Source organism: Durio zibethinus, chromosome 8 (assembly GCF_047325235.1).
Source record: "Durio zibethinus cultivar Kanyao isolate XHJ-2024 chromosome 8, ASM4732523v1, whole genome shotgun sequence".
Classification (NCBI taxonomy): domain Eukaryota; kingdom Viridiplantae; phylum Streptophyta; class Magnoliopsida; order Malvales; family Malvaceae; genus Durio; species Durio zibethinus.
Window position 1 is genome coordinate 364,564 of NC_143169.1, and position 8,227 is coordinate 372,790.

Below are 8,227 nucleotides of genomic sequence, written 5' to 3' on the forward strand. Positions count from 1 at the left end.
TAAAACTTCTACAATCCTGACTTTCATTTTCCACGTTGGGATTGATACATGCTCTAAAAGATCTTGAGCTATAAGGAATAATGGGAAAGCAAAATCTCTAATAATTGCAAAATTTAATAATCATAGAAATGAAGAAAATGAGAGAATGAAATAGATAAAAACCCCTTACCCTAGTCTTTGCCTGGTTTTCTCTGATAAATTTCAATTTTGATGATGTAAACATCACTATTTTTTTATCTATCCTTTTCGTTATGTTTACCTATATTCTTTTTCAATTTATACTTGTCTAAAGTACTCTATCAAATTATCCAAAAAAAATGTGTAAACGCCTGATGTAACAAAGATTTAGATGGGAACCAAAGAATATAAGTGGAAAACAGAATCAATGTAATAAAGTAAAAAAGGGATTAAAAAGACCATAAAAAGTGTTGGGCCTAAAGTGACAAACACAACAATGCAAAAATAGTATATATTGCTATAAAATCACAGTAATAGAAAAATCAATAATCCAAAATACAAGAAAAATAAAACACACCAAGATTTATATGCAAAACCATCTAGTGTAAAGGAAAAAATCACAAACCACAAAAAAAAACTCAATTATCAAATAATAGATGTACAAAGTTCTCTTTTAACAAAAACTAGAGATAATCAACAATTAGAGAGACAATTAGAGAAATATCACCAAATAGGTGACTCAACAAATACACCATAGATTTTTTTCTAAAGAGTTTCAAACCCGATCTTTACTGTTCAAAATATAGAATACTGAATTATAAACCTGCTGATAAAACTTCAGCTTAATCGGATCAAAAATCGATATCCGTTCAACCAACTCTTCCTTCTTATTTTTTCTCTATATTTTTCTAGCTTTTTTCTTTTTTAGTTTGCAACACACTCCAATTTTTGACACAAAAAATGCAGCCCTTTTTTTTTTTATTACATACAACTCTCTTGAGGTAGCCTAAAATACAAGGCTTATGGCCTCTGAATGGTCAAATAACACATGGAATGGGGCTAGAACCCACTTCCTCATAATCTCCTATTTCAGCCCTATTATTAGGAGATTCATCACCATAGCAGTCTCATTTGGACCTTACCTTGACCAAGAAACCCATTATAGTTAAGTTACTATAGAGCTCAAGCTTTTTCTTGATAAGTGTCTTAGTTAACATATCTGTTGCATTCCTATCAGTATAAATTTTTTTCAACTGCATCTGTTGTTCCTCAATCAATATATCATCAATATATAGTAACAGAATAATGAAGTTACTATTAGAAAAATTTCTGACATATACACAAAGATTCGTTGTTGTTCATTTATAGCTGTGGCTCATCATAAAAGAATTAAATTTTTTATACCACTATCACAAAGCTTGGTTCAAGCCATACAAGCTTTTTTTTTTAGTTTGCAAACTAAGTGTTCTTTTCTTTTTACTTTAAAACCCTTAGGCTAATCCATCAAGTTTTTCTACAAGTCATCATGCAAAAATGTAGTCTTAACATCAAGTTGCTCAAGCTCAAGATTCAAACTAGCTGTTAATCCTAGTACCACTAGAATGAAACTCATCTTTATAACTGAAAAGAATATCTTATCAAAATCGATGCCAGATTTATGAGAGAAACTTTTCACCATCAATCGAGCTTTATATCTCACTAATTTGTCACCATTTTTTTTTAAATTGAACACCTATTTATTTTTCAACGACCTTTTTCTTTTCGAAAGTTTAACAAGATCATATGTATCATTTTTTTATAATGACTCAACCTCTTTTTTTTATTACTTTTAACTAATGCTCTTTATCCGAAATAGTATGTACATCTTAAAAGCTCTTTAGCTCCTTTCACTATTAACTAAAATAAAATATGAACTTAGATATATGATGGATGGCCTATGCTCTCGAGTAAGTCTCTTAGGTTGAGACTCTATACTACCTAATTCCAAAGGTAGCTTTCTCTGTTCAATATTTTCGGGTAAAGAAGATTACTCCCCTACTCAAAACTAATTGCATCTGACTCATCACTAACTGTGGTTAGCTCATTTGTATCCTCAAATCTTGTCTCTTGTTCATTTTCACCATCTATGGCTCTTTCTTATGAAACCCTTGTCGGTGTTAAAACATCATACTTTATAGTAACCCATGTAGTCTTTTCATTTTTTAAAGTTTTTTTATGGTTTTTTTTTATGGAAAATCACATCTCTACTTCTGATTGTTTTTTCTTTATTGGGTCTTATACCTTATAGCCAAAATTTTCATCATCATATCCTATAAACATACACTGTGTGACTTTATTGTCAAGTTTTGACCTTTGCTTTTTTGGCACATGCATGAATGCTTTACACCTGAAAACTTTCAAATGAGAGTATGAAACATCTTTCCCTGTCTATACTCTTTCTGAAATATCAAAGCCCAAAGAAACTGATGGTGATCTATTAAGCAAATAACTAGTTGTGTTGACTGCTTCACCTTATAATGGCTTTGGTAATTTTGTTGTCTTCAACATACATCTAATTTTTTTCATAATGGTGCGGTTCATCCTTTCAGCTATACCATTATGGTGCAACGTTCTAGGTTCTGTTATCTCATACATGATCTCATACTTTGAACAATATTTTTTTAAGTTTTTGGATGTGTATTCTCCATCATTATTAGTACAAATACATTTCAAGGGTAACCCTATCATCATTTCCATCATAGTATAAAATTTTTGAAAATACTGTAGTACTTAGCTTTTATTTTTCAGCATATACACCCAAGTATTGCATAAAGCATCATTAATTAAAGTAACAAAATATCGACTGCCACCTATTGGCCTAACTTCAATGGGACTACATATGTCAAAGTGAATCAATTCCAATATGTTTTTTTTTTCTAAGAATGCTTGTAAAAAAAAACTCTATAATGCTTGCCAAACAAACAAAATTCACAAGAATCGAGAGACATACCTTTGGTCAAGGTAATAAAAGACTATCTTGCCAAAACTTGTAACCCCTTCTTACTCATGTGTGTTAGTCTCTTATGCCATAAATTTGCAAAAGCATCATCTTTAACAGCATTTATCTGGTTGCTGTTCAATTACATCCATGTCTTGTACATTGTGGAGCATAGTTTTGTTTTTACAACTACCATAAATCCTTTGAGAAGCTTCCACTACCAATTCTTTTGTTGAATCTCATATCCCTCTTTATCAAGGACATTAATAGCAAGCAAATTCATTCTCATATCCAGAATGTGTCTAACATCTTTCAAAGTTAACATGTAGCCTATATTAGTTTGTACAACAATATCACCAATACCAACAATCTACGATACATTATTATTTTCCATCTTGATGTAACCAAAGTGTTCTACTTTGTAAGTTGTAAACAACTTTATTTTAAGAACACAATAATATACCGCTCCTATGTCAACTATCCACTCAATACCGGGATCATCAATATGATTACAATTACCATATGTACAAATCAAAGTAACTGAATTACTATTTGAATTCACTATTGCAACATTGTCATCATCTAAAACTCCTGTCTTTCTCTTTTTTTCACTCTTGCTTCAAGATTTTACAGTATCATTTTATATGACCTGCTTTACCACAATGAACGCACTTTACTTTATCTCTGGACTTGGATTTATATTTAGACTTTTTACGACCTTTTGAGTTCTGACCTTTGTCAATGTTTTTACCCCTATTATCTGCGATAAGAGTTTGATTCCCAAGGTCTAAATTTTTTCGTCTTGCTTTTTCATTAAGTATACTGTCATTTACTATCTCCAATATCATCTTGTAATCAAGAACTGAATTAAGAACAGTCATAACTGAAGTATTCTAGCTATTTGGCAATAACAATGCCTTCATTTCATCATCTATTTTAAGCTCCATAATAGTCATATGATTAAATATATCTTAAAAATCACTCAAGTGCTTTGTAATTGATTGTCCATCCATGTATGATAAAGTTGCAAGCTTTTTAACAAACATAACTTTATTCATGCATGTTTTTCTCTCATACATTGTTGCCAATTTTTTTCAAACAGTGTGACCATCTATCTCTTGTGCTACATGATGGAACATATTGATATCAATTCATTTTCTAATTGTAGCCAGCGTTTTTGTACCTAACTTCTTTCAATTTTCATCTTTTGTACCTATTGGTTTAGTCGAATCACCTAATATCGGCTCATATAAATCTTTGCAGTATAAATGATCTTTCATCATTAGTTTCCAAATTGAATAATTTGATACTGTCAATTTTATCATGGAACTTATATACCATTCATGATCTCAAATAGAATTTACTTATGTCTTGGGTTGCTTCTATATCAATGTCTCAAAATAACTCTTGCTCTGATATCACTTGTTGGGCTAAAAGTGACAAACACAACAACACATAAGCAATATATCGCAATAAACTTACAATAATAGACAACAATCAATAATCGAAAACGTAGAAAAAATAAAGCACATTAAGATTTACGTGAAAAATCTTCTAGTGTAGAGAAAAAAGACTACGGACAAACAAAAAAATCTTTACTATCAAATAATAGATATATAAAGTTCTCCTCTAGCTAAAACTAGAGCTAATCAACAATTAGAAAAATAATTGAAGAAATCTCATCAATAAATAAATATACCATAGATTTGTTCCTAGAAAGTCTTAAACCCAATCTCCATCGTTCAGAATGTAAATACTTAATGATAAACCTGGTAACAAAATTTTAGCTCAATCGAACCACAAATCGACTCTGTTCAACCAAATTTTTCTTTTTTTTTTTTTTTTGCTTTTTTCAACTTTTTTTCTTTTTTCTTTTTTCTTTTTCAGTTTGTAGTGCACTCCAACTTTTCATGCCAAAAACATAGTCTTTTTTTCTTTTATTACATAGGACTCTCTTAAAGCAGCCTAAAACACAAGGCCCGTAACCTTTGAATGATCAAATAACACATGGAATAAAGTTGGATCTCACATTCCTAACAAGAAAATCATACAAGATCATAGCTTGAGGATAAAGAATATCATAAAGTTAGACAAGTCATTAATTTTTTCTTTTTTTTTTTTTTTTATTCTCTCCTAACGAATCAATTATTCTACACATTGTAGATGTAAATCGGGTTTCAATGGAATCAAAATCCGAAGTCAATGTCCTAATCGGTGAAGCTGGATGAAAATTTTCAAAATTATACTATTTTATGTTATTTTCTTTCTCAACTAATCAAAGCGCTAACCAAGACAACATGGAAACAATTTTAAATTGAAAAGACAAGACGTCACAGTTCTAGTGTAGCTACAAGCCTTAAAGACGATACATATGTATATATATAAATATATATATATATAGATATATGTATGTATGCATGTATGTATTATATATATCATTATATATCCGACAAAAGCAAATCAATATTGGAGTAGAAATATTTAAGGATAAAAGTGAAAACAAGCTATCTGGTATTAATTAATTAATTTGTCTAAAATCCAGCTTCAACCGGAAGAGGTGGAATGCTCTGCTCATGCCTGAAGAAGTTATCAGGGTCAACTTTGGTTTTCACCTTCACCAATCTGTTGAAGTTATCCTTGAAGTATCTGACTCCCCAACCGCTGGCCTCGATGAAACTTGTGTTGATATTCTTGTTCAAGCCCAAATCAAGGTCCCTGTAATTCACGTATGCGGCTCTTGGAAACATTGAAACGTAAGGGGCCATGTAACTGTATAGCCTTCGAATCCAATCGATATGCTTCGTTGCATTGTTATCCCCATCTTGCCATAGAGTTAAGTACTGGATTTTGAATTTGGTACCTTTTCGGTGAGGAAAAGGAATTTCGGATTCAGAAATCTTGCTCATCATTCCACCATAAGGATTCCAAATCATCAGTGGACTGTCTTCCTGAAGTAGTCTTTCCCACAGCCCCTCCAGCGCTGTTTCTGGTATAGCTTCTTTCACAAAGTCTGATTTGGCTTTAAAATAGTTCTTGAAAGAAGACTTACCCTGAAGTAGAATCTCAGGAGGTGTGTTACTCGGGTACCCTGCAATGTAAAGCACGGACTTGATCCAGCTAGTTTCAGTACAGTCTTTTCGTGTCAAACCCAATTCAGGGAAGCTTTGTTCCATTACTTGGAGGAGCCTTTCAGCATCACCAAGAAACAGAGCATTGTAGGATGTTGTCACTGTTTTCTCAACCTTTTTTCCAGCGTTTGCCACTTGAATGATGACTCTAATGAAAAGATCCTCATCGATCTTGTCTGCAACCTTTTGCCATCTATAAAGGGTCTTTGTAGCATCCTGTTCTAGAGACTTGGTGACAGTGAAAACTGTCACAGTAACTGGGACTGGAACCAGCTTTATCTTCCATTGAAGGATAATGCCAAAGCTTGCACCTCCACCTCCTCTAATTGCCCAGAAAAGATCTTCTCCCATGGCTTCTCGGTCAAGAACTCTTCCATTAACATCGACAATTCGAGCATCAATGACATTATCAGCACCAAGGCCATATTTTCTCATCATGGAACCATATGCACCTCCTGTGATATGCCCACCAATGCCTAGGCTAGTGCAAAGACCTGCAGGGAAGCCATGAGTCTTGCTTTTTTCAGCAATTCTATAATAAACTTCACCAATAGTGGCACCAGCTTCAATCCAAGCACTGTTGTCCTCGATGTCAACTTTGATTGAACGCAGCCTGGAAAGGTCAACAATAATGAAAGGTGATTCAATTCCGGATACATAGGAGAGTCCTTCGTAGTCATGGCCTCCACTGCGGACTCTGAGGTGAATTCCAAGCTCCTTGGAACAAATGACAGCAGCTTGCACATGGGATTCATACAATGGTGTGATGATAAAGTGAGGCTTCGGCATTGAAGGTACCAAGTACCTGAGGTTTTGTGCTGTGGATTGCAGGACAGAAGAAAATGAAGAATTGTTTGGGGTAAAGAAAGCGGTGGAGAGGGGAATGGGCATCTCGGAATTGGCATTAAAGCATTGGATAAATTTTTCTTCAAACAAACTTGAAGTTGGCCTTTTAGACCTGGAGATGGAAGCTGTTGCTGTTTTTGAAGATGACAGCAAGACTAAAAGTAATGAAAAAATGGAAATTATGCGCGAAAATGCCATTGTTTTAATTTCTTGTTCTGTTCCTAATTTGCTTTGCTTCTGCTCAAGAAGGTGAGCCTTAGAGGAACTCTTATAGATGAGGAACCGTCAGTTTTAATCGATCTAGACGCGTAAATGAGCTAATGCTAATGTCGTAATCAGTTTTTGGTTAAAGAAGTGAACACCATTAATTTTTAGTGCAAAGTTATTGCCAATTACTTATCTAATTTCTGTTTAAGTGCACGCTGTGTGGATTGTAATGTAGCAAATTTCACAAATTTTGAACCCAGAACATATCTCAGTTATTTTATATAATTATTTTAAAAAAATAATATCCAATTTAAAATTTAAATCTTAATATTTACATTTTTTTTTCTTACTCTGGCTTCTTATATAAAAAAAAGTTCAAAACTTTTTGAAAATGCTAAATAATCATAAAATAAGAGATATCTTGTCCAAACCGAAGTATGGCCTACGCCAAATCCATGCGTAAAGGCTCAAATAACAAAAAATTGCATCCTAAGAAACTGCTATTTTTATTTGTCCAATCTCCTTTGAGCTAGATTTATAGGTATATACGTTATCTGTTTATTACTGTCATTCTAAATCTACTTGACTTAGGCCATAGGTGATAATCGAAATGGACACATTGCGTGCTTAAATTAGACCATTTAATTTCCAAAATTTTAATTAAATAACGATAAAATAAATCTCATATCAATTAAACTGAAGTAATCTTAAACATATAAATATAACAAGTCATTTCCTCCACTATCTATTTATTTTAAGTTTGGATGATCTACCTTAAAATTTAATATATTCCATATTCAAATCCTTTTCATCAACTTAATAGTAGCAGCAGCATACTTTTTGTCAAAATTTAGGAACAGTGAGTTCCATGTTAAGAATATTTAATTGCTGAATATGAGAGGTGACAGCCTTGAAGTCCCCTGCCCCCATGCCATGATCTCAGTCTCAGGTATTTATTTCCAACCCTAAATCATTATTAAAATGCAAAACGTGGAGAAAAGAATATTACTGGTTGTTGTTCAAACATGAAAGAGTTAAAGTGGAAATTTGTTGATAATGAGTGCATTTTGGTTCTTAACTATAAGCCAAAAAACAAAAAAAAAAAACAAAA

General features: G+C 32.6%; 1 pseudogene across 1 annotated transcript; it reads right to left on the reverse strand.

Moving 5' to 3' along the window:
* Nucleotides 1-5,341: 5,341 nt before the first annotated feature.
* LOC111278566 (monolignol oxidoreductase AtBBE-like 13 pseudogene) lies at nucleotides 5,342-7,157 on the reverse strand (annotated as a pseudogene). Its single transcript, XR_016343900.1, has one exon. The product of XR_016343900.1 is annotated as a monolignol oxidoreductase AtBBE-like 13 pseudogene (transcript).
* Between the last annotated feature and the right edge of the window lie 1,070 nt (nucleotides 7,158-8,227).